Genomic DNA, 8,258 nt, shown 5'->3' on the forward strand with positions numbered 1-8,258 from the left:
AGACAAAGTAGGCCATACTTTGCCTTAATTTTTACCTCTTCTCAATTACTGAATGGATGTAGCCTCAGACTAAGTAAGACCTAGGAAAAACCTTAGCTTAACAGGTTGTGCCACAGTTCCCTTTGGATGTCCTTACCTAGTTTCCCCATTGTCCTATCTGCCTCAGGTTATAACCTTTCCCTCTTAATGTTTGATTTTAGTTACTCTGCCTCAGGTTATAACCATTCCCTCTTAATGTTTGATAGGATAAAGGTTTTATATCTTAGACTTTAGGCTATACTTATTCCTTCTTAATGTTTAATAGTATAAAGGTCTTTATCCATTTTAGACATCATTAGAATATCAAGAGCCTCTCCAGTACCTCCCATTATGTCATCCTAGATGCCTTCCCCTATTAGGTTATCCCCATCCATACCTCCTCCATTATGCCATTGTTCTTATTATCCTATAAAAAAGCTTGCTGTCTGATACTTAGTGCTGGATTCTTTGAGATAACAGTCTCGTCCAGCCCTGGGACCACATTTGGATCCATTTGGTCCCATTTAATAATAATTTAATTTATTTAATTTAATAAACTGGTCTCTAATCTCTGACTTGCTCAGCTTCTCTGGCATTACAAACAAAGCCAAGGTCTCCCACTGCATCTAGAGCCATCTCTAGTCATCTTGATCTATATCTGGCTACTGGACCCAGATGATTCTGGAGGAGAAAATGAACCTGGTGACTTTGCTTAGCTCTACCAAACTTAAATGCAAATCACTTGCAAGTCAAGACATCACCCTCCTGAGGTCATTAGTCCTCTTTGAGAAAGAAAGAAGAATAACAGCAGCAATCATCTTCCTATGTAGGAATGTAAACAGTTTAACCTTATTGAATCTCTTGTGATTTCTTTTCTATTTATGTTTTTATACTTCTCTTTCTTTTTGAAAGTCAAACTTTCTATTCATCTCTCATTTTTTTTTTTTAACCAGGAATAGTTGGAAATCCTCTATTTCACTGAATATCCTTTTTTTTTTCCTCCTGAAGGATTATGTTCAGTTTTGCTAAGTAGATGATTCTTGATTGTAATCCTAGTTCCTTTCCTCTCTGGAATATCATATTCCAAGCCCAATTCTTTAAGTAGAAGCTGCTAAATCTTATGTTATCTTGATTCTGGCTCCACAATATTTGAATTGTTTCTTTCTGACTGCTTGTAATATTTTCTCCTTGATCTGGGAACTCTGGAATTTGGCTATAATGTTTATAATTTATTCTTTGATTCTAGAATAACAAGACAGTTTTTCCTGGATTTCTGGAAAGATGATGTCTAGGCTCTTTTTTTGATTATGACTTTCACATAGTACAATAATTCTTAAATTATCTCTCAGGGATATATTTTCCAGGTCAATTATTTTTCATTCTTTTGATTTTGTTTTATTGCTTTTTTATTTCTCAAGGAATCAATAGCTTGCACTTGGCCAATTTTAATTTTTAAGGAATTATTTTCTTCAGTGAGCTTTTGCATCTTTTGCATTTGGTCAATTCTGCTTTTTAAGAAGTTATTTTCTTCAGTGAATTTTTATATGACTTCCTAATTGTTCAATTCTACTTTTTAAAAAGTTTTTCTGGGAGAATTCTGGGAAGATGGCAGAGTACGTTGGGAAATTTCAAGCTCTCCATATTTCCCCTAACAAATAGAACAAATTTGCACTTCAGGGCAAACATACACTGGTGAAAAATCAAACAGACGTGGAGTAGAACCCAGATTCTCCTAATATAATCTGAGAAGTCAAAAGCTTGGTAAAAGAAGCACATTAAAAAAATGTAATACTTTAAAAACCAGAATGGACTAAATAGTAAAAGAAGCACGAGAATCTACTTAAGAAAAAAAACATCTGTTTTAAACATTAATTTTATTCCAAAAAACCGTAAAAAAGAAAAACAATGAAATAAAGCAAAACAAAAAAAGAACATTGTCATGTGCCCAGCACTTGAGGGAGAAAGTGACGTTTCACAGCCCTCTCTCACTGAAATCCAGTTCAAAGGTTTGTGGTATCATTATCTCCCAGAAGTCCTCTTTGAGAATGAAGGACAAACAACCTGTGTGAGCAGAACTGCCCCACTGGAACTTGCAGTTAGTCAACACAAGTCTCCCTTCTTCCCTCCTTCCCTCCTTCCTTCCCTCCTTCCCTAACCCTAACCCTAACCCTCCTTCCTTCCCTCCCTCCCTCCTTCCCTCTTTCCTTCCTTCCTTCCTTCCCTCCTTCTCTCCTTCCTTCCTTCCTTCCTTCCTTCCTTCCTTCTTCTCTCCTTCCTTCCTTCCTTCCTTCCTTCCTTCCTTCCTTCCTTCCTTCCTTCCTTCCTTCCTTCCTTCTTTCCTTCCTTCCTTCCCTCTTTCCTTCCTTCCCTCCTTCCTTCCTTCCTTCCTTCCTTCCCTCTTTCCTTCCTTCCTCTGTCTTTCCCTCTCTTCCTCTCCTCCTTCCTTCCTTTTCTTCCTTCTGCCATTCTCTGTCCCTCTCAATAGTATCTTATTTTTCCAATTACATATAAAGATCACATTCTGGAGGTTTATGCACATAATTTATACATAGTAGTTTCACTCAAAAATTCCAGGAAAATACTGACTGCAGTAAGTCTCCAGACTATTCATATTTCTATTAATATCTAAGGCAAAATGAAATCTTTGAATCCAAGTTCTATTGGTTCTATTAACAGATACAATTTCATAATTTTCATAAATGATGATCAGATCATTTAATAAAACTGAACTGTTGTCAGCAGCACTGATAATATCTTAAAACCATACCCAATTGGAAAGTTCAAAGGAACCTTACAGATAAAAATAAGTAGAGAAGTCTTTGCTATTTTTCTCTCAATAGTTACTATTTATTATCTATTTTAAAGCAAAATATACTCCATTAATATTTAACAGTTTTACAGTTCAATTCATAATCTATCAGCATCCAAATTAAAAGGCATTATGTCTAACTGCTTTTCTGATACAATAACTTTCTAAATTTCACAAAATGAGAAAAAAAATTGAACCCTAGTAATAACGTAAACACTATTAGGATTTTAAAAATATTTTTAAAAAACATTTAAAAACTTTTTGTTAGTCAAATAATATAAATTCATTTGAATGCATTTCTGAATCTTCATATATGTGTGTATAAATATATATTATATATATAAATCACCTTCTATTGATTGGCTATTCTGTACCAATCACATGCAAAGTGCAATATAAAATAATTATACTTAATAAACATATTAATAATAAACATTTATATAGTGCTTACCATGTGCCAGGGATTATGTTCAGCATTTTAAAATTATCATGTCATTTGATCTTTATAAACAACCCTGGGAGGTAGATGCTATTATTATTCCATTTACAGATTAAGAAATTTTGGAAATTGTGGTGAAATTACATGCTTAAGTTCAAATAATTAATAATTTCTGAAACTAAACTGAACTCAGGTTTTCCTGATCCATGAATTTTTCCAGTATATTGTTTTAATGCCAAATAGCAAATGTATTTTTGCATTAAATTCTGATTTACCACACTTATCCTCATAGGAGAACATGTCATTGTATATGAGATCATAATATAATTTAATTTCAGAATTTTTTCCCCTCAATAATATTTTATTTTTCTAATTACATGTAGAGATAGTTTTCAACATTCATTTTGGTAAGATTTTGAATTTTTTCTTCCTCCCTTAATCTCCTCCCTTCCCTAAAACAGCAAATCTAATAAAATCTGGATTTGCAATCACAAATGATAACATTTAAAATCTCAAGGGAATCAAATTCTTCTTAAGCTTCTTTTCAAAACTCCAAACCTTTTCTTTCAAACCCAACAGTCATACTTTTAGTGAAAAAGGACTTTCCAACTTTCTCTTCCTATATCTACTTATTAAAATCTTCGCTTTTCTGTTCAATGAACTTTGATTAAAACTTAACAACTTAAAAACTAACTTCATTTTACATTCCGATTCCTTGTTTCTTTACCTTCACTACTTAACTACAACCCATCATTTCTTTTGTTTGTTTCTTTTTCTTTTCAAAGAATGTTAACAGGTTAACTTTATTGGATCCCTAATGATTTCTCTTTCCTGTTTAACTTTTTATGCTTCTCTTGAATCTTTTATTTGAAAGTATTTAAAAAAAAAATTTAGTGCTGGTCTTTTCATCAGAAATACTTAAAGTCCTCCATTTTCATTGAATATCCATCCCACCTCCCATCCCTATCCCTATACCCCACTCCCCCGGAAGAATTATAGTCAGTTTTGCTGGAAAAATTATTCTTGATTGTAAATCTAGATCCTTTTCTATCTGGAATACCATGTTCCAAGTCTTCTGAATCTTTATTGTAGAAATTGCTAGATCTTATGTGATACTAATTGTGGTTTCATGATATTTGAATTGTTTCTTTCTGTCTTCTTGCAATATTTTCTCCTTGCTCTGGGTACTCTGAAATTTGACTGGGAAAAACTGGGAGTTTTCATTTGGGTATTTCTTTCAGGAGGGGAGTGAAGAATTTTTTCAACTTCTATTTTATAGATATGTTTTATATAGATAGATATGCATATATCTTTTTTTTCCTAGTGAATTTTTGTACATGAATTCCCATTTGACCCATTGTGATTTTTGAATTCTTCTCTTCAATGACTTTTTTGTACGTCATTTTCCATTTGGCCAATTTAGATTTTTTTTAAAACTTTTTTTTTAAATGAAAGCTTTTTGTTTTCAAAACATATGCAAGGATAATTTCCCAACATTAACCCTTGCAAACCCTTGTGTTCCAATTCCCTTCCCTCTTCCATCCCCTCCTCTTCATGGCAATTTATGTTAAACATGGTAGAAATATATGTTAAATCCAATATATGCATACATATTTATACAATTATCTTGCTGCACAAGAAAAATCAAATCAAACAAGAAAAAAATCAGAAAGAAAATAAAATGCAAGCAAACAATAACAAAAAGAGTGAAAAAGCTATATTGTGAACCACACTCTTTCCACAATCCTCTCTCTAGGTGTAGATGGCTCTCATCATCCCTGAATCATCTCATTGTTGAAAAGAGCCACATTCATCAGAACTGATCTTTGTATAATCTTCTTGCCATATACAATGATCTCCTGATTCTGCTACTATACAAAGGACTGCCATAAATATTTTTGCACATGTGAGTCCCTTTCCCTCCTTTAAGATCTCTTTGGGATATAAGCCCAGTAGAAACACTGCTGGATCAAAGGGCATGCAATTTGACAGCCCTTTGGGCAGAGTTCCATATTGTTCTCCAGAATGGTTTGATCCATTCATAATTCATAATCCTATCAACAATGTATTAATGTCCCAGTTTTCCATATCCCCTCCAATTTTCGTCATTATCTTTTCCTGTAATTTTAGCCAATCTGAGAGGTGTATAGTAATATCTCAGAGTTGTCTTAATTTGCATTTCTCTGATCAATTAGTGATTTAAAACACCTTTTCATATGACTAAAAATGGTTTCAATTTCTTCATCTGAAAATTTTCTGTTCCTATCCTTTTTATCAACTGGAGAATGGCTTACCAATTCAGATTTTTAAGGCATTCTCTTCAGTCATCCCATTATTTTAATCATATTCTAGTCTAATATTGTGAATTTCCTTATAAAATCACAATTAATTGCTAAATCTTTACTTCTTGAGTTGCAAAATAGATTTTGTATAATTTTTATTGATATTATTTACAATTAATTGAAGTTGCTTAAGCCATGACTCTTTGTATCTGAACTTAGTGCAGAAATTTTGCTAGTCTGTAAGGAGTTAAAGTTAGAAATCCAGTTCTCCTGCTAATCTCTTTTTGCCTCAAGGAAATCTGCTGTCCTTAAGGGATGTGGGTAGACACTTCCTTCTAGGATAGTATCTTTACAACACAAAGTTATTATGCTTCAAGGTTGCCTGGTTTGTTATCCAAAGAAGTCTGATTTATTAATTGCTAACTTTGCATGGGCTCAGTGAAGTTTTCTTAGTCATAGGAGGGAAGATGGGTTGTTGATCATTTTCTCGATCTCAATCACTCATATTTTTCTCCATTCCTCAGCTCTGTAGTTAATCACGTTGTCCTCAAACCCATGATATTGTGAACCTTGTAACCAACCTTGTAACCAACCTTGTAACCAATTGTATTATTTCCTCACCAATCTAGTTTTGTTCTTTGTTCTATGCTTATAAAGAAGAGCTGCATCTCACTTGAACTAGTAGGACTTCGGCTATTCTACTGTTAAGTTTGCCCTGCAAATAAAATAAAATACTCAGAAACAAAACAAAACAAAACAAAACATGATTTACTAGATCTTTGTCCAATTTCACTTACAACAATAGTCTATTTCAATTTAGGATGACTTAACTATTAATTTACCTAAACAATTAGATTCTGTTGAATCCTTTCAAACCAATTTCAGTGCTGCTTATTCTCTAGTAATTGAAATCAACTTTTTCTAGAACAATCCATCTATCCTCTGCCAAGAGGAGAGAGGTGTGTGCTGTTTGTGCTTAATCCTAATCTTAGCGGCAAACCTTCCAAATCCACAAAGATGTTTCAACAATTTGGAAATTTACAGTCAAGATATTACATTCCACTTATAAATTTAGTCTCTAATTAGTTCATAATACCATAAATTTCTACAAGCCAGGAAAAATATTTCCTTCCTTTTCTTGTCTGTCTTTATTTCTGCAATCTCCAACCTTGCCAGGCTTTTAAAAGCAGAGAGAAAGAATTTCAGTTTTCCTTCTTATTTCCCACTGAAAATTTAATTTAAAGTCAGTGAGAGTATTTCTCTACTAAATATTATCAATAGCTAGGAGAGCTATTTTGAGATTCCATTCTTCTATATTCTTCCTAGATTCTGGTTGACAGCAGTTTTTTGTTTGTTTGTTTAATGGGTAATGAGACATTTCCCTTCAAATTTCTCCAAGATAAAAAGACTTTTTTTCATGCTAAAGAACTTCTGAAGTGGAAGCCCACCTCATGGCCTGCATCACCTCCTTTTTGGGACCACCAAAATATTTACTTTCTTCTCTGGTTTTTCCTTACTAAAGTGTTTTCTTAAGAAACCTTAAGAAACTGTGATCCATCTCCTCTGCCCCCCCCCCTTTTTTTTTTCTATTATGCCTCTATCAAAGCCCTCCTAGGACTCTCTTCTTAGACATTCTCTTCTGTATTGGGAGTTTTCCCTGATCCTAGAAGATGATGCCAGTTTACTGGGGGTGATTCCCATTATGCCTCAATCAAGGCCTTGAGATCAAAGTCTGCATGGAGTTGGGGAGATGTGGAGATCTAAGATGGGTGGTCCTTTCTGAAGAAGCCCCTTGAGGTAAGATTTCTACTGAAGCTTTAGGATGTTCCTCTGATGAAGACTTGTGGCTTCCTCTAGGCTGACTCACTGGAACTGTTAGTGAAAATAACATCCAAACAATGATTTCTTTATCAAGGCATGTGGCTCCAGAAACAAACTGGGCCGAATGCTCTCAGCCAGTGCAAGGATCTGGAAGCTCAGTGCTCTTTGGTTTTTATACAGTTTTTAAATGATACAAGAGGGGAAAAAGAATGTGTAAACCAAGATGTGATTACATCAGGACATATGCTGATGTCTTGTGAATGGAGGACTTTACAGAAAGTATTTGAAGAACATGAAATTCAGAAATGTCAGTGTTCAGAGGTGAAACTTATAGTCACAAAATGAAGCCACTTTGGCTTAACAGGAGAAAACAGAATAAATAGGGTAGAATTAAGCTACATTACAATGGGATCAAAATTGGAAAAAGAGATAGTATAGTCAGAGTAGGGAGGATGGCCTGAGGAAATAGTGAGAAGGGAAGGGATTGGACATGATGAAGGAAAAGGAAATGTAGGAACAGTAAAGCAAAGGAAAAATTGAATTACAAAAGTTTATGGTTAGATAAAGTAATTTCACAGTTCTTGAACATATAAATGGAACATTTGTGAATAATGGCAAGATCAAGGGTACAACCATCCTTCTGTAGGGTTGGAGTAGAATAGAGGAGTAGGTCATGGAACTTGAATAGATTGGGGAATTGGGAGGTTAGTTTATTTGAGAGAACATCACCACTTATGTTGAAGCTTCCTCATAGAAAGGCAGAAGTTGGAGTGAAGAGGAAGACTATAAGCTAGGTATTGAATTCATGGAGAAAGAAGGGAGAAAGACTTGGAGGTTAGTAGAGTTACTGGGATCTGGATTAGTTTGAGAAATTTGGAGATGAACCTCA

Source organism: Sarcophilus harrisii, chromosome 2 (genome assembly GCF_902635505.1).
Source record: "Sarcophilus harrisii chromosome 2, mSarHar1.11, whole genome shotgun sequence".
In the NCBI taxonomy this organism is placed as follows: domain Eukaryota; kingdom Metazoa; phylum Chordata; class Mammalia; order Dasyuromorphia; family Dasyuridae; genus Sarcophilus; species Sarcophilus harrisii.